Below are 19,143 nucleotides of genomic sequence, written 5' to 3'. Positions count from 1 at the left end.
TATGACGTTATACAGAAGTTCCAGCAGCAGATGTCTTCATGCACTAAGTTACTGTGGAGTTAGCAAACATATATCTGTTTTCTTCTTTCCCTTTTCTCAATATTTCTATCTTTGTGCTGGTTCCTTCATATATTTCAGTGTGTCCGGCTAGTTCTCTGTATCTCTGTCTATTGTGCAGTTTTACTTTATGTTGTGTACTCTCTGAATTCTATCCTTCTTGACTCTCATGTATTTTCTCTCTATCCTGTTTTTGTTCTCCCTCACTGTTTGTTGTATTCTTTCTGTTTCTCTTGTTGTCCCTCTCTTTGTTGTCCTTTTTACTATTCTTTTTTTGCCATCTGTGCTTCTTTTACTTTGTGGCCTGATTTATGCCCTTACTTTCCCTCTCCCTTGTGATCTCTCACTGCTTTCTATGCACGTTTTGTATCTTTCTCTATCTCCTGCTTTCAGTCTTTCTCCTGCATTATCTCTATGGTGGAGTATCTCTTTCTCTCTCTGCTATTCAGCCTCCTTCTCTCCATCTCTCTCTCCCTTCTGCTCTTCTTGTCCATCTCTGCGTTCCTTCTGCTCTCTTTCTCCCTATTGTGCTGTTTGCCTGGTGTCCTCTATTTCCATGTGCCTCCTGGCATTTGTTTCTTTTGTGCCCTGTCTGTTGTTTCTACTCTGTCACACCCTGTCTATGTTAATCTTTTTGTTTTTTGTAACTTCCCTCTTTTTGTTCACTATTCTCTGCTTTCTGTTATTTTTTCTTTTTCTCTATTTGTGCTTTCAAAGCTGGTCTCTCTCTGCATGTTGGTGTCCCTGGTACTGTGTGTCTGTCTCCTGTGGTCTGTGTCCCTTCTATTCTGTGTCTCTTTTGTATTGTACATCTCTCTCTATCTCTGTCATTAGTTTTGTGCAACTAGTGATTATGAAAATGTAGGAATCAGTATAATTACCAGAATTCAAATATAAAACTTAAAAGCAAATTATTCACTCAAAATTATGTAAAAAGAAGCTTTATTCACAATGTGATGTTGATGTTCCATGCTGATATATTTTGCCAAGTAAGATGGGTAACAGATATACTAAGTAAGATTGTGCAGCAGTGCATATCATAAATATTGCATGTAGTATCCAGGCAATGTGTGGGATATTACACTGTAAATGAAGTTTGATTTTTAAAAAATCTTGGTGAAAAATTTGGTTATTGGATGTGTTTAAAAAACAAATATTAAAGTTAGTTAGGCTTTAGGATATATAATGGAGAGAAAATTAGGGAATGTATCTGTTAGGCTTGTTATTTGGCACAATGGGTGTATGCTGTGTAATAAATATGTCTGTAATATGTTAACTAAAAATCAGTTGTTTATTTTTTACTTTTAGAGTGTTTGGTGCTGAAAAGCAACAACCTGAAGTCAACGTGATAGACTTTACAACGATCAAAGTCTTTTTTCCAGGTGAGTTGGTATTTTTTAAAGGCAATTTATGTTTGTGCAGATTAAAATAATAAGTAAGATTTTTTAGAATATTTACACTGCTTCTCTTTTTCTGGAGGATTTTATGTTCTATTTTTACCATGTCTGTACCTGCTTGCACTACATATGTATTTTGAGATAGGTTTCCACTGTCTGTTGGCACTATCTTTTTATGGGCCGGGTCCATGTGTTATTTCCTATGCAGTTCTGGTTCATCTATTCTTTGACTGCAAGAGTTTGCTCTTTACGTGGATTAATTCTTGCTAAATTATCATTATCACTGTAACTCATGCTGTATCATTTGTGTACAGTCGTTTTTCTTGAATTATAGAGGTGTATTATGATATGGCTGTTGGCATGATGGGCATTTTTTGTGCATATCTGTGACTGTACTATCTATTTGCACCCTATTATATGCATTTGCAGAGGTCTATTATGATGTGGTTCCTCATGGTTAGCATGAAATGTTCTACATTCGATGAAATTCACATGTTAAGTATGCTGTTGAAAGGTAAAAGCAACTGTCTCTGTGGGAAGTAGTAATCTGTTTAGTGAATGTTTTAATTGGTAAATTGTGAGTCCCCCCTTCAGTCTGCATACAGTTTGAATCGTAGTTTGTAGTGGTGAACTCAGAAAATAGATCTCTAAAAATAAATTAGAAAGTCTATCAACAGTTCTACAGTCCAAAAATCCTAAAAATAAATTTCACAGTAAGATGTGTCTTTACAGCACAATTTACTTAAAAACATTGAAAGGGATAGTGTTAATGTCTAGGATCATAGTGTCAGTTTCTTTCAAAACAAGAGGAAGGTGCTATCTTAATATATGTACTTAATGTGTTAAAAAGTATGAAAATGTATGTAGTTTAAAAATTAGTAAAGGTAAATTTTGATTATCTATTCATGAAAAAGATATAATTTAGTCTTTAATTTTTTTTAAAAGGACACAGAAGACAGAAAAGGAATACTAAAATGGAAAATGATTCCGATAACATAAATGTACATTTTGAAATTGCAAATTAATTTATAGACGAATTACTAGATGGAGTATTTGAGGAGGAAAATGACACAGAAAATGTTGACTTTATGGACCGCACTTTTGACAGTGCTTATTTAGAAATGGTGGAAGGTGAAGAAGAGAATTTGGAAGAAGAAAATTACAATAATGAAGATGTTCCTGATGATATTATGCTACAAGTGATTTTACAATATGAATTATTAAATGAATAAAATTATTTATATTAAAAAAAAAATCTTGAAGGCACTTTTCTTGTGCTATTGGTCGTTGATCTGCTTTATGAGAATGAGAATAAAAGTTTTCATGAACTGTATAAGAGATTACATTTAAAAAAATTAAAAGCAGGAGGAACACCTACAGTGCTTGAAAATTAGTATAGTGTTCATATGCCTGAAAAATTAGAATCATAAAATATGTCTATAATGGTGACACAGCTATGGACTGTTATAAATCTAGAACCAATATTCACTACAGGATTTCCTACTCTGTTCAGAGACTGTTTCTTTGTCTTTAATCTAGTTATAAAATAAAGCAGTGGTTATAATTTGTATGTTATATGGTAGTAGAGGTCTATAATATTTTTTAACTTTTTTCCAAACAGATTGTCATTTTTAACACAAACATCAATCAGTATGCCGACCAGAAATGAAAAAAGCAAGCTGTATAAACGGACATACCATTTGAAGAGGAGAGAAGGACAAGAATTACATAATCAACAAAGGTCGGAAAAAACGAGAGTGCTCCTGGTAAGAGCAGCAAGGATTTTATAAAAAAGTTGTGTCAAAGAAAAAGTAAATTGGATAATGTTCAAAAGGAAAAGCAGTTGTCAGTATCTACAAGGAGAAATGCAAGAAAAAAGAAAAATGTGTCTGAAATCAGCGGTGAGGAAAATATGTACAGTAAAAGACGTACTAATCAGTTTGCGGAAATCAGGAAGTGTATGTTTCATAAGAGAGTAGTTTCGAATTTATTAAAAAAGGAAAAAGTTTCTAAAAGGAAATCTGCTTTTTATAAGAAGAAAAAATATATAGAGGATGTTGTTGAACACGCGTTTGAGACAAAAAAAAATTATTTATTTTAGTACTTACTAGAATAAATACACTAAATAAGGCAATCAGAGTTTTAAAAGCTAAGAGTAAATGGAAGAGACACATAAATAGAACTAATTTGTGTAAAGTCTTTTCTGGAAAATGGATGGATACTTCTAATTCTGAGCAATTTTTTAATGAAGACAGTTACTTTCAAAGTAACGATTTGTTGCATGCAGTTGACACCAGTGGTCGAGCGTATGAGGTGAAGGAGGGCTGCCCTATTGAGAAAGAGAAAATTGAGGTTAGAAATCCAGAAGGGACAATAGGTGGGGAAGTTTTAGAGGGACGTGTTCATGCTCCTGTTTATAGTTGGAATTGTAGCAGTATTTGCAGTGTACAACAGGATTCAATTGATTTCTTTCGCAATTTCTTACGTAAGTACACTAAGGAAAGTCTAAAAAAAAAATTGTAATGTTGCAAGAATTAGATCGTTGCAGAGTGAGAGAAAAAACAGGTTTGCAAGGCCATTCTCTGGCTTGTCTTTCTAAAAAAATACGCCAGAGTGTTTTTCATCACTTCAGGATGTTAGCAGTGCATCATACCAAAATGAGAAAATTTGTGAGAAAGTTGTATTATGCAAAAAGTCCAGCACTTAAACTTAAACAGTTAAGGCTTTTGGCAAGATGGCCGCTGAAGCGCTGTAGGAGTAAGTCGCACTCAGACCCCTCTCCGATCTACGCATAAACTCAGGCTCAAATGGAGCTGTGAGAGCAGTATGCAACCCGTATCTTGGAATCAGCAAGCAGGAAATACTTATCTGAGATCATTCCACGGCGGAATTGTTGGCCTCACACGCATTCTTGGGAAGGCGAAATCATTATATATTAAGTTCCTCAAAGCATTTATGGCAGAGATGGCAGGGATGGCGACTCGCGGCAAAGATAAACAGCAGCAACAACTACCCATATCTGGCGGAGTAAACAAAGAGATACTACAGAAAGAAGCGGGAAGAGTGGGTACTATTCCGAAAACAAAAGTGCCATCCACTAGCAGAAGAACAACCCCCATAGCCTCCACGATAACTAAAGCACAAATGCGCAAGTTGGAGAAAGCCAGCGAGAAAGAGAAGGGGCTCGGCCAAAGCAAAGACACACGAGGCGTCAATATCACTCCAGCGGCGCGGGACATAGCGGAAAAGAGGAAAAATGATACCGTCTATCGACAGCCGTCGGTGTCAGAGGTCTTCAGCGCTAAAGCTCATTCAGAGGCGTCAGGAGCTGCCACGGCAACCTCGCTAAACACGGCAATCATGCCGCCCGTCGGAGCAGGTCAAAGCGTCCTCGAGGACGCAAGCGGAGGTGTTGCCAAGCAACCAGGTATCACGGAGATCACGCTTCCCGCGGAACGCCGTGCAGCGGCTCAGGCAGACGGCGCTGAACGCGAACTGATGCAGGGGAGGCAGGACGACCGGGACATTGTAAAAGAGGTGAGAGAGGCTGATGGCGGGGCAGGGATGTCAAATACAGGACAAATGTTAGAGGCCCTTATAGAGGTGGAGGCAGAAATACGAGAGGAGCAGGCTCAAGCTCAAAAAAAAGATAACGCTGCGCTGGGGGAGGACACTGCGTGTCATAGACTGCATAACAACATGGCAGAGGTGGATCTTACAGAAGGGGCTGAGGGGGACAGGTTCTTCTCTGTCCCTGAAGAATCTGAATCAACACTGGCAAGCAGTGAAGAAGAGAGGGACTCTTCAGACTCATGCTCGAGCTCTGCTGATAGTGGTAGCTTCAGGGGGAGAGGCACGCAAAAAAGGCGCAAAATGACATCCAGAAAGACAGGCTCCCCCCTGAGCTCGTATAAGGGTACACATAAAAAGCTTCTATGGGATTACTCCGCTACCTCCAATATTTATAAAGAAGATGGGCAAGAGCCTCAAAATGATGGAGGGAAACTGGATATAATGTTTGCCACATTAAAACAGATGCAAATGGAGGCTAGGGCTGAAAGTCGGAGGGCCAGGCATGATACTAAAAAAATCCAAGCATCAATCAGGAAAATAAATAAAAAGTTTGAGGAAGTGGAGGAGAGAGTTATCGGAGTCGAAGAAAGAACTGGAAGATTAGAGGATGAGGTAACTGATTGGCAATCATCCAGAGAGGAACAGACTAAGATCGTGGAGGACTTACAATGGAAGGTGGAGGACTTGGAGAATCGCCAGAGGCGCAATAATGCCAGGCTTCTTGGAATAGAGGAAGGGATGGAGGGGCAAGACCCCAGAGGCTTTGTCATCAAGTTATTAAAGGGAGCCTTCCCGGAGGTGCCATGGAACTGGGAACAAGAAGTGCAGAGAGCCCATAGATTCCCGCTTTTTGCAAGGAAAACTCACAAAGAGGGTTCAGGGGCTCTCCCTAGGGCCATGTTAGTATTTTTCGGCAACTTCCTGGCAAGGCAAGAACTAATGGAAAAAGCCAGGCCTGATTCCAAATAAACGGTCGAAGGAATAACATTCTTTGCCAGACCTGACTTTTGTCATGTAACAGTTGAAAGGCGTTGGAGGCTCAGGCAATTGATTACTGCATTTCAGACCCAAGGGGCAGAGGCTTATCTAATGTTTCCAGCGAAGTTAAAGGTTATCTCTGCGGGTCGTACAAGAATGTTTTTTTCTGAGATAAAAGCAGGGGAATTTCTGGCAGAGTTAAAAGAGCAAGAAAGAGCCAGAAGGAAATAGATAGGAAAAGGGGGGAGTAGGCACATAAAACACATATAATGAAAGTATAATTGCTGGATAACCTACTAAGCCTGACAGTTAAGAACAGCATTAGGCAAGAGGGGAGGAGAGGGGGAGCGACGCTACAACGTTCAGTGGACACGCATAGGTCAGGAGTGACCTATTTGCCTGTTACAGGGGGGGTGGGGCAGCAGTTGGGGTGGGGGGGGATAAAGGGGGGGGAGGTGGAAGGGACGAAGACATTGGTGAAGGTTGGTGGTGTAACACGGTACAGATTTGTAAGGTATACAAGGAAGCAGAAAGAAAATTTACAGTTGAAGTCAAAATAGTAGCTGAGGTGTTGTTAAAAGCAAAACTAAAGGTATGGCAGTTAGGATAATGACGATCAATATTTGTGGTTTAAATAATAAGGAGAAAAGACAGAAGCTCTCAGCATTGTTGCGTTATTGGAGAATTGATATAATTTGCTTACAGGAAACACATGTAGCAGTTAAAGACAAATTTATTTTGGATCAAATGGGATTTGAGGTTCTTGCTTATACGGGACAAGAGGGGAGAAACAGGGGGGTAGCAGTCCTGGCTAGAAAAGGTGTTGCAAAAATCAAAAAGAAAAAGGAGGATCATGAAGGGAGATGGTTAATGTTAGACATAGAAACTGCCGCAGGTAGATGTACACTGTCCTCATTGTATGGATCAAATGAGGACGAGCCTGAATTATTCGAATTCATTGACAACGAATTAGCAGTGTGGCCAGAGCCTGTGATTTTCTGCGGGGATTTCAATATTAATGGCTTGAACGGCCTAATAGATATGAAGGGGGGCAGATATCAAGGGAGAAAAAAGAAGGTGCTCAAAGCGGTACAGAACCTTGCTTACCATAATGCGCTGGTGGATACGTGGGCGGAATTTAACCCTTTAGGTACAGGTAGCACTTTCTACTCAGCTCCACATCAAACAATAGCCAGACTGGATTATTTTTTTATCTCTAGTTCACTTGTTAGCAGAGCCAAAATAGAATGTCTCCCTAGAATAATGTCAGACCACAACCCGCTGGTTCTAAGCTTAGCAGTGCTCCAAAAGACAGAAAGGATAAACTCGACATGGACGTTTGAGAGAGGGCTGTTGAAGGAGGAGGAGTATATTATAAGAATGCAAGAATGGATAACGCAATTTTGGGACATGAATAGGTATTCAGCTTCAGCAGACATGGTGTGGGACAGCTTTAAAGCAGGAGTGAGGGGAGAGACATTAAGTTATACTCTGGTAAGACGCAAACAGGAAAAGGAGAAGGTGGAAGAGGAGATCAGAACTCTGATGGGTTTGGAAAGAATGCTAGTAGATGCAATAGGCAGGCAAGACCCCATTGAACAGATCCTGGTGGCTATGGAAGTACAGAAGGCAGAAACGGGGGTTACCCTGGCACAGAAAACAGCAAGGAATTATTTAGCAAAAAAAGAGAAATGCTATGAATTCAATGAGAGGGTCGGCCACTTGCTCGCAGTTAGAACTAGGCAAACGCTAGCAGCAGGTGAGATAAAAGAAATCAAGGACTGTACCGGGGCAATTGTCAATAAAGTAGAGGAGATACAGGAGGTATTCAGAAGGTTCTATGAGGTGTTATATGAACAAGACATTAATAACGAAAACATAGAGTCAGAAAGTTTGGAATATCTCATGCAAGGTCCACAGGATGGGTTGAGTATAGAAGAAAGGGTCAAGCTAGATGCACAACTAACAGTCCAGGAGATAAAAGATGCGATATTTAGCTTACCATCCGGGAAAGCAACTGGTCAAGACCAGATCCCTGTAGAATTTTATAAAACATTTTGGGATGTGCTAGCTAAGGATGTTTGGGCAATTTGCTGTTTGTCACAGGGGGGCAGAATAGTTCCTCAGTCTTGGGCGGGTGCGGATATAATAGTGATCCTGAAAAAAGACAAGCCCCCTACCGAACCAGGCTCCTATAGGCCGATCACACTGCTTAATGCTGATGCAAAAATATTCTCCAAAGCACTGGCTAATAGATTGAGTAAGGTAATAGAAAGAGTGGTTTCTCCTACACAACATGGCTTCATACCTGGCAAAGGAACTACCCAACACACTAGACAGCTGATCACTATTCTAGACGCTGCAGAGGCCTCAGGAGATCCTGTCGCGGCTATCTTCTTGGATGCCGAAAAGGCTTTTGACAGGGTCTCCTGGGCATACTTATGGAAGGCTATGGAGTGGGCTGGTATAGGCAGAGGATACATAACAGCAATCCAGGCACTTTACAAACATCCCAGTGCTAGGATACGTGTTAATAGATCCTATTCCAATGCGGTACAGATTAGACGGGGGACTAGGCAGGGATGCCCAGCTTCACCCCTACTGTTTGCGATATATTTGGATCCCTTTTTAAGAAGACTTACACAAAATATGGGGATTACTCCAGTTACACTGCATGAGAAAGAATACAAATTATTTGCCTATGCAGACGATGTGGCTGTTATAACACCGACACCAGAGGAATCACTGATTGAAATAGAACAGGAGGCAAGGAAATTCGGCGAGGTGTCCGGGTACCTAATAAACAGGGGAAAGACACAAGTAGTACAGAACAGATACACCACATTTGCAGACACAAGAGTAGTTCCGGATGCAAGGTATTTGGGAGTTAGGGTGACGGCAGAGCTAGAGAAACTAGTGGAGATAAATATGGAACCCTTGCTTGGAAAGGTTAAAAGTAACATGGAGAGGGTTAATAACTTACACTTGACTCTTATGGGCCGAATTAATTTTATTAAAATGGTTACCTTCCCAAAATTCTTATATTTGTTCAGAGCAATTCCACTATACTTTGAAGGCATATGGTTCAACAGAATAGAATCAACAGTAAATAAATTAATTTGGGCACAGGGGAAGACACGTAGGGCATACCGCTTTTTGACATTACCACGAGAGAGGGGAGGCTGGGGGGCACCTGATTTTAAATATTACTATTGGGCGACAGCTCTACAATATTCTAAAGGGATACTAGGTGGAAGTGCTCAACAGGACGAGAGAGCATGCCCAGCTAATGTTTATGAAGCACTTTTGGGAAAGGCGGCAGAGAATGCCTTAGTAACAACTGTGGACTATGCCTACTTCAAACATACAAGATTTAAGACCCTGAGCGCAATATACAAAGTTTGGAGGGCAATAAAGAAAAAATTGGGGCTGGGAAGATATAACAGATATCTGAGGCTTTACATGAATAAGGATCTTCCATTAGAAATTTTTAGGGATACAGTCATGAGAGAGTGGGATGAAAAAGGGATTAAGAAATTGGGAGACTTAATGGATACAGGAGGAGGGTTTTTAATGATCCAAGATATACAGTATAGGTATAAAATAGCAGGGAATAGCTTCTTTAAATACTTACAAGTGAGGAGTTACTTTCATACAAAACTGGGGGGAACAGGAGGAATGACAAGTTGTAGGATAATGGATTATCTGGGAAGCAGCTTATTGTGCTCAATTAGGCAGTTGTATGCAGAGCTACAGGTCTATAAAGCAGACGACAGAGAGAGATATAGTAACAAATGGGGCGAACAAGTGAGAGCCCGCCCTGAAGATCTGCAAACCTCATTAGACCTTGGCCGATCAATTTTGTGTTCAGCCACATTACAAACCCAACATTATAAAACAGTCTATTCACTATATCACACACCTGCTAGAATTGCCCAATGGGGGGGAACCACTGGAATAACCTGCCCACGCTGCAATTCAACAGGTGCTAACATCACACACATTTGCACAATGCCCGCAACTATACACCTTAAAATTGGCAATAGAGGAGTTTTTGGAAAAATCCTTGGGAATAAAAACTAAACTAACTGATGAATTGATAATATTGGGTATAAGTATAGGAGAAAATATCATGCATCCAGAATTCCTATTTATGGTTACAGCAGTATTTAGGATAATTGTTGCAAAAGCTTGGAAAGAGAAATCAGCACCGTCGTTCCAGATCTGGATGGCAAGATTACTTTCTACATATAATTTAGAGAGGGCTATATACGACAGAAAAGGCAGAAAGGCAAGAGCCTTGGGGGGTAGGATATGGCTTCCCATTGATCAATGGAGGAGTGGAAAGAGTTAAAAGTATGTTTCTTTGCTTCTTTTGTTATTACTTGTGAAATCTGTACAGGCTACAAGTATGTAATGTATGATGCATCCTATTCATGTTACTTTGCTATTAGTATTTGTATAATTTTCTAAAAACCAAATCTGTACATGGTTAAAAAACTCTTTGTAACGGTAAAAATGTACTGGTTGTAACAGAAAAAATGCGGGGGGGGAAAAAAATCGAATAAAGATATTTAAAAAAAAATAAATAAACTTAAACAGTTAAATAGTGCTCTTTTGCATGGATGTGCATTAGATGTGAAGAACATTTGTGCAGAAATTGAGGTACGTTGTTTTGCTGGAGAAGAAGACAATGCAGAAACTGATATAGTTATAGAAGGAAATGTGTTAGAAAATGTTGGAGATTTTAATACTGAAGATTTTGAACAGGAAATAACAAAGTTTAAGGTCATTGCAGGTGAAAAACCAAATTTTACTTGTGTGTGTTGTCGACGCATTCATTACAAAAGTCAAACTAGGTTAGTTGATTTATATTTAAAAAGTGAAGATGAAGATAATACTCAGTGGACAGAGTTTGCGACTTATTTGTTGGTAGAAAACAATTTTGATTTGGGTTTTGAGCAACGTATTTGTAAATATTGTTATAATAAATTAAATGAAAATAGAATGCCTGCTAGAGCTGATAAATATTCCATCGGAACTGAAGGATTTAAATACTTATGAGACTATTTTGATTCAATGTGTACATCCTTTTCAGGCTATTGTTCGTATGGAACCTAAGACTGGGAAATTAAATCCTTCAGATTTACAAAGAGGATTAAAGGGTAGAGTTGTATATTTGCCACTTGATTTAAAAAAAAATATGGAGACAATTGGTATTGAAAATGTAGAAGAGGAACCTCTAGTTATTCTAGTTAATGGTGTACCTACAAAGAGAAAGAAAATCTGGCAAGATTTAGTGGATGTTAGGAAAGTAAAAAAGGCAACGTTGTATTTAGTTAAAAATAATAAATACTATAAAAATGTGTACGTAGAAGAAGAGGATGTAAGTGAAGAAGAGGATAATGATTTGTCTATTGGACAAATTGAAAAAGTCGACTTGTCCAGAAGGGAAGAAATTTATGAACATTACAGTGTTCATCCACTGCATTCGAAAGAAGCAATGGGGAATGCTATTGAGTTATTTAGATGAAAAAAGCAGAAGGAAGTCCTATTAGTGTATGGGAAGAAAGTTTGGAAGGTCGTTGTTTCCCCACAGTTATTCCCAACAGGTGAAGGTGCGCGATATGATGATCGACCTATGCAGATTCCTGCATCTGAGTACCGGACAACAAGATTATATGCAGAAGATCCGAGATTTCGTCAATGTATTCCATATTTGTTTCATCTTCTGTTTGAGAGTGACTTATCTGGTCTTTCTTATGCAGTAAACCATATCTTAAAAAGTGGAGTGCATCTGCAAAATGTTTCAGCAAAGGAATTTATGGATAAAGTGCAACAGAAAGACAGTGTTTTTAACTCTAAGTTGTGCAGAGTATGCTTGGGAAGATTTACTTGAATTTCTTCGAGAGGCGAATGCAAATATTGAAAATATAAACTACAAGACACCTGGAGAATTGTGTTCGTTGGATCCAGTTAATGTTTGCAGATATTTTAATCATAGATTTGAAGCTATGATGTCTTTTATTACAAACAAGAAAAATCCACCGCTTGGTGAAGTTCTGGATTTTTTCTGGAGAAAAGAGTATCAAGCAAGAGGTGTTCCTCATATTCATATGCTATTATGGATCAAGGATGCTCCCAAATTTGGAACAGACTCGGATGACACTGTACTGTCTTTTATTGAACAATATGCCACTTGTGACATACCTAACAGTACAACTGATAAGGACTTAAGAGGACAAGTGTTACTCTTTCAAAGACATCGTTGTGGAAAATATTGTCTGCGAAAATTCAAATCAAAGGATAAATTCTATACTAAATGTCGTTTTGGATTTGCACGACCGGTGCTTTCAAAAGGAAGAGTCAACAATTTGATGTCATCTTTGCGACATAATATCACAAGAAGATCACCCAAAAATACCTACAATTTAAGAAGAGGTGAAGAGTCCAAATATATAAATGACTACAACCCAGTCATTTTGTCCATGTGGAATGCTAACATGGATATACAATATGTTGCGGACAACTCTATTGCTGTGGCTCGATATGTAACGTCTTACATCACGAAATCTGAATAGACAGAACTGAAGGAGATGTGGGAAGATAGTTCTCATGAAAAGAGCCTAAGCAAGAAATTGTATACGTACAGTTTGAAGATGTTATCTCATCGAGAAATTGGAGCATATGAATGTTGTGATCGATTATCATCAGCAAGTCTTTATGCGAAATCTAGAAGTGTCCTGTGGGTGAGTTTAGGTCTTGCAGGAACACGAAACCGTGTTTTGAAAACTGTGCAAGAAATTGAATATTTAGCACATAAAGAACCAAACAGTACAGACATTCTGAAAACAAATATGTTGGATACATACTATCCAAATAGAAGTACTCTGCTTGAAAACATTTGTCTGTATGAAGTACTTGAAAAATACATTTTTAAAAGGAATATTAGAGAGAATATTGAAAAAGGTGTATACGCTGTAATTGGACAGGAAGGATGTCTGGTCAAACAAAGAAAAGGACACTTGATTAATCACCGAAAACTGAGTTGCGAAAGTCCTGACAAAAGAGAATTTTACTATTTAGCTCTTTTGCAACTTTTTAAACCATGGCGTACAGAAGAGGAACTACTTGGTGACTTTAATAGTTATGAAGATTCATTTAACGCATCTAAAAGTAGTATAGAATGTCCTGTTTTTAGTAATTATCTCAAAATGTTGAACGACGAAATAGAGCAAGAAGCAACAATTGCAGCGGAGATTGCTAGAGAAAGTTCTCAAGACACTCAAAGTTCTGCATCGTTGAGTCAGGATCCTCTGGGACAACCAATTATCCGAAATGAAGCAGCCACTGCCATGGATGAGGTGGAAAGAGCAATGCAGCAAGCTCAAGAGGATATAATAAACTTAGAAGAATTGGAGAAGGAACTTAATCTTGAGCAAAGACAGATATATGATGAAGTGACAGAGCACATTGAGCATGGTTTTCGTCATGACAAAAAAGAATGCTCATGTATGTCATTTGAACCTATTCGACTATATGTAAGTGGAGAAGCTGGAACTGGTAAAAGTTTTCTAATTAAAGGAATTACTACATATCTACAGCAAAGAACTGAGTCACCACTGTCTTGTGTGGTTACTGCTCCAACTGGATTGGCAGCACATAATATTAAAGGTATTACTTTAATCGTTTACTGATGCTGCCAGTTGAACATGAAAATAAATTACAATATCACAAGCTATCTGGAGACGCTTGTTATGAAGTTTCTAGAGTCCTTAAAGAAATGAAACTTCTCATTATTTATGAGGTAAGCATGGTATCCAATTTAATGCTTGCTTTTGTGCATTTAAGAATGCAACAGATACTTAAAACAGACTATGATGTGTTATTTGGAGGCAAACATGTCATAGTTTTTGGAGATCTACTGCAACTAACTCCTGTGAAAGGAGAACCTGTATTTCAAACTGTTACACATGAAGACACCAGAAAGTGCCTGGGCAGTATTGGAAATGTTAATATATGGTCTCATTTCAAATATACTGAACTGATTCAAAATATGTGACAGGCAAAGGATACTAAATATGGAAATATTCTTCAAGATATAAGGATTGGAAAATTAACTGAAGATGCGAAAGAAACTCTACGAACACGATTACTTTCTAAGTTGTTTCCCAATGAAGAAAATGTACCTGAGAAAATATATAGTAAAGAGGTAGAAGAGAAGTCAGTCATATGCTTGATGCCAACTCTAAAAGAATGTTCTGTTTTCAATTAAAAAATGTTGAAGTTGGAAAATCAAGAAATTAAGAAACTGGAAGCTAAAGATAAAATAGACCATGAAGGAAGTACTATTGTTTTGTCTGAAAAATTGAAGTTAAAATTGGATTCTCTTCAGAAATCTATATCGAAAACTGCTGGCTTAGAAAAGAATCTGTATGTATGTTTAAATTGTCGGATTATTTTACGGAGAAATTTACATGTAGAAAGAGGTTTGGTGAATGGAGCAATGGGTAATATTGTTGGTTTTGCAAATTACCCAAATAGAGATGAGATAGAATTTTTAAGAATAAAATTTGATGGAATTGAGGAAGTTCAACAATTCAGTCGCTGTTCAACTCGTTTTTTGCTTGTGAAAGACTTATATGTCCGTCGGAAGCAATTTCCAATTTGTTTGGCATATGCAGTGACTATTCACAAATCTCAAGGTTTAAGTGTAGATTGTGCTTTGGTAAATATTGGAAGCACTGTATTCAAAGAGGGTACGGCATATGTTGCTTTATCTCGAGTTAGAACTTTATCTGGACTTTATCTAATTGATTTTGATGACACAAAGATTAGTGCAGATTTAAAATGTGTGAAGGAGTATAATAGGTTAAGCAGAGAATATGCTCAAAGTTTACCTCAATATCCTTTAATTAAAAAGAGTATGGTTGGTCAGAAAAGGAGAAATGAGGAAAAATGGAGTGAAGTAGTAGAGAAACAAAGAAAAAAGATGAGGCTGTCATTGGTAGCAGTAAGAAAAAGGTTAGTATTGAAGAGATTGTTGGATTTAAATTTGAAAACAGGTGTGGTGTCAACTGCTATGCAAATGTAGTGGTTAATGTTGTTTTTTTTCTAAAAAATTTACAGCAACAGATTGTACAAAATCAGGAGCAAACATTTTGTTCTTCCTTAAATTCTGTCTTTGAAAAATGTAGCTGTGGTAATAGTGAAGTAGCAAGTGTTTCAGAAGTAAGGAATGTTTTAGACATATGTGCAGGACTAAATCAATTTTCTCAGAATATTCAGCAAGATTGTCAGGAATTTATTATGTATATGCTTACAGTTTTGGAAGAAGAAGGTGTAGATATTGATAGTCTTTTTGGCCTTTCTTATAAATGGCAACATAATTGCGATAATTGTTCATTTTCAAGTAGTACTGAGATACACACAGAAAGATTTATATATTTAACATTACCAGATTGTAAAACAGTGTCCTTTAATAAACTAGTTAAAGATGCGTATCAGAACATGGTCTGCTCTCAATGTAACTCAGAAATGTTATCAACATTATTTATCCACAGATATGGACAGTATGTAATTTTAATGCTTCAACGATGCAGAGCTGATGGAAGTAAATTGTCAACTTTAATTAAAAATGTTGTGGCTGGTCAAATATCTATTTGTAGAAGAACATTTGTAACTGTAGCAATTATTTTTCATGAAGGGCCATCAATATCATCAGGACATTACATAGCTTATTTGAAATCTCCAACAGGTTGGACGCTCTGCAATGATAGTCAATTGAGTTTTAAGAAACGTTTGCCTTTTGACGTAACAAATTCTTATCTGATATTTTTGCAACCTAAATTTCAGTACAATTACATGGTGTAGTAAGATTAATACTGTAAAAATATGAAACTGTGTTGTTTAGAAATATGATGTGATTGAGGGTGTTCAGATCTATAAATGAAACTTTTATGTGGCATAGTGATAGTATCAGGTAAGGTTTCCTTAATGTTTAATGGTACAGCACACGTTGGAATTAACTCATACTATTTGGAATGAGATATCAAAATGTGGACTTGAGATAAATGTTTTCAGAACATACTTGCTCGGAAGTTTGTTGAGAGGTACTCAAAAAATAACGAATTAACTCATACTATTTGGCCACGCGGAAAAGATTGAGATATCAAAATGTGGACTTGAGATAAGTGTTTTTAGAACATAGTTGCACGGATATTTGTTAAGAGGTATTTAAAAATAAGTGGTATAGTTTAATTAGTTTGTAACTGTGGAGTATGTGCTGTGCTTACTCAAGAAATTGCGAATTAGAGAAAAACATTTAAGACATGTTTTTTTCAGGTATTTATATTATGTACGGGTTTTCTAAACACAATCATTTTGATTGTGGGTTTTTTTCCCCGCTGTTACATGATGATTACTATTGAAATCACTGTTTATAGTGAAAATCAATTTATCTGAGGACAGCAAAAATAAACCATTTAATATGTTGTCAAGTTATTTTGTTACATGGGATTTAGAAATGTGTATTATAACAGATTTCTTTATTGTCTTCCACAGATATTACATTTATAAGGTAAGTACAACTAATCATATCTGAGAGTTTCGTGTACCTCTCTCTTATCCTTATTTCTTTCATCCTCTTCCTTTGTTAGTGGTGTTTAGACATGGTTATTCCCTTTAACTCATGCACATTTTGCATTTTTAAATTTTCTATCCTGTTTCTCTTACATCTTTTCTGTTAGTATTCTATTCAGTCTATCTAACTCTTCAGTTTGTTACTTACGTTGTTTTATACTGAGTCACCTTTATTGACCCTGTATCACCTTTGTTTCCTAAATCTTAATTTCTTTGTCTTACTGTACCTTACAATTTGTTCCCTTACTCTGCTTTCATTAATTATGCTCAATTTCGAAACTTAAATCTATAGTTTAGTTCTCTCACCCTACTTCATTTCTCTTTATCTCTCTCTCTTACACTCCTTGTCTGTTTCTATTCCATTCATCTTCTGTTACTCATCCTTTTTCACTCTGTTTCTCTTAGTGTTGTTCCTTTATTTTATCTATCTCTTTAAGACATTTCGGTACTCCTAGTCTGTTTATTTTACAGACTGTTTGTTTCGTGTATTATCACTGATCATACTCTCATTTTGTCTCTCACTTTACTTTCCTTTAGACAGTCATTCTTTGAGTGCTATTATTTCTTTCAATTCATTCTTTTATTTATTGATTTATATACTACATATTCTGTCTTGGTCTCTTTCTGTCCCTCAGTCTTCTTTTCTTTCACTTTCTGTTTCAATCACTTCTACTTTGTTTTGTTTTATGAAATGACACTATAACCTTATTTTTACTTTTCTTCCACAGATACCAGGTTTCTTTTTGAAGATTTTAAGTTTTTCTTTATTACTATTTCTTAGGTAAGTATAAAAAATAAAAATACTTTTTCATCACTGTGTCATTTCTTTGAGTATCCTGGTCATACCAGTGTCGTGTTTTATGTGAGCACTTCCACGGAGGATTGGCTGCACGGTCACAAGGAGCCTCTTAAAAATTAATTTAAGAAATCAGCAACATTTCAGTGAGTCAGTTCACTAATGCGGATGTGTCAAAACATTGCAGGTAAATGATGTGTGTTAAAGAACTTTGGGGCATATTATCAAGGGGGTTTTACTCTGCTTTTTTGGCTTTAAAAGCCAAGAAAGCGGAGATAAAATTATCTCTCTAGTACGTAGCTGATGCTAACACCAGTTAGCGATGTCTAATAACAGATAATGACCATCTTGTGACCCGCTTTGTTTGTCTGTGAAATGTATCACTATTGACATGCAAAGTTAGCATTGCAAGATGTTAGTGACTGGAAACAGTTCCTAACATTGCTATCTCCTTTTACCCACTTTTGAACATATTTGTGCTACGGTCGAAAATGTCCAAAACCTAATAGCTGCCCCTGAGCAGTTCTTAGCTATGTCATGTAATGGTAGGTAGATAACACGACTAAGACCAATAGCTCGGTAATGCATGAATATTGCTGACTTCACAACAATATTTATGTATTTGGACCGATTTTTATCACTTAGGACAGTGGTTCTAATTCTAATTTCAGCAGCTTGGAAAGACATTGAGGCCCCAACCTTCCAAATGTGGTTGTCCAGACTATTGGGAATACATAACGTTGAGGCGGCTCTGTATGAACTCAAGGGTAAAAAATCAAGAGATGTGGGGATGAAGATCTGGGCACCTGTGGTTGCTTGGCGTGCTAGTAGATTGCAGTAAGATTATAGAATTCTTCGGTCCATGGTTATGGTCATGGTAATGCTCTCATTTGTTACATTCTTTTTTTTTTGTTTTTTTCTTAATTCTTTTTCGTTATCGGTAGCCAGCTCCATATCTACAATATCTATATTATTAATATTAAATATTTGAGGTCCTATAAGAAAGAATTATTCAATCAGACACTAAGTTATGACATTTGATAACCGTTGTGTATATTACCTTCCTATTGTCAATTTAGTTGGATTGTTAATATTGTATCTCGCCTTTTCTCATTTAAATCATGTATATTGTTTTCTTATTATGCTTCATGGATTCTCAATAAAAAAAAAAAATTTAAATAAAAGGACAGTGGTTCGCAAACTTTGTTGACCTGTGGTTTCATTGACCTACTCAGCAGTTTACAGTGGCTCCCCAGCATTTTTTTTAATGATGGGTAGGTGGTATGTACGTCCTGTTATCTTCCTTAAAGTAATTGGGACACATTCTTTCACTCATCCAATCATCCGTTCACTGATCCAGCCATCCGCTCTCTTATCCATCCACCCTTTTACTTCACTGATGTATCCATGCTTTTGTCCATCTACCCCCTTTCACTTACTAATTAATCTTTATAATCACCCTTTCAGTTATCCATTCTTTTACCATTTACTTATCAATTTATAAATCCACGCATTCACTTGCCCATCATCTACCCTTTCATTTATTCATCTATCTATCCTTTCACACATCCATCCACTAAATCACTGATCCATCAGGTGCTCTTTTACTCATGCATCCATCCTTTAACATATCTATCCATCCTTATAGCCATTTATGCACCCTTCCAGCCATACATCCATCTATTTATCTTTTCTCTCATC

This window comes from Lissotriton helveticus, chromosome 8, assembly GCF_964261635.1.
Source record: "Lissotriton helveticus chromosome 8, aLisHel1.1, whole genome shotgun sequence".
NCBI lineage: Eukaryota > Metazoa > Chordata > Amphibia > Caudata > Salamandridae > Lissotriton > Lissotriton helveticus.
Note: the sequence above shows the minus strand (reverse complement) of the source record.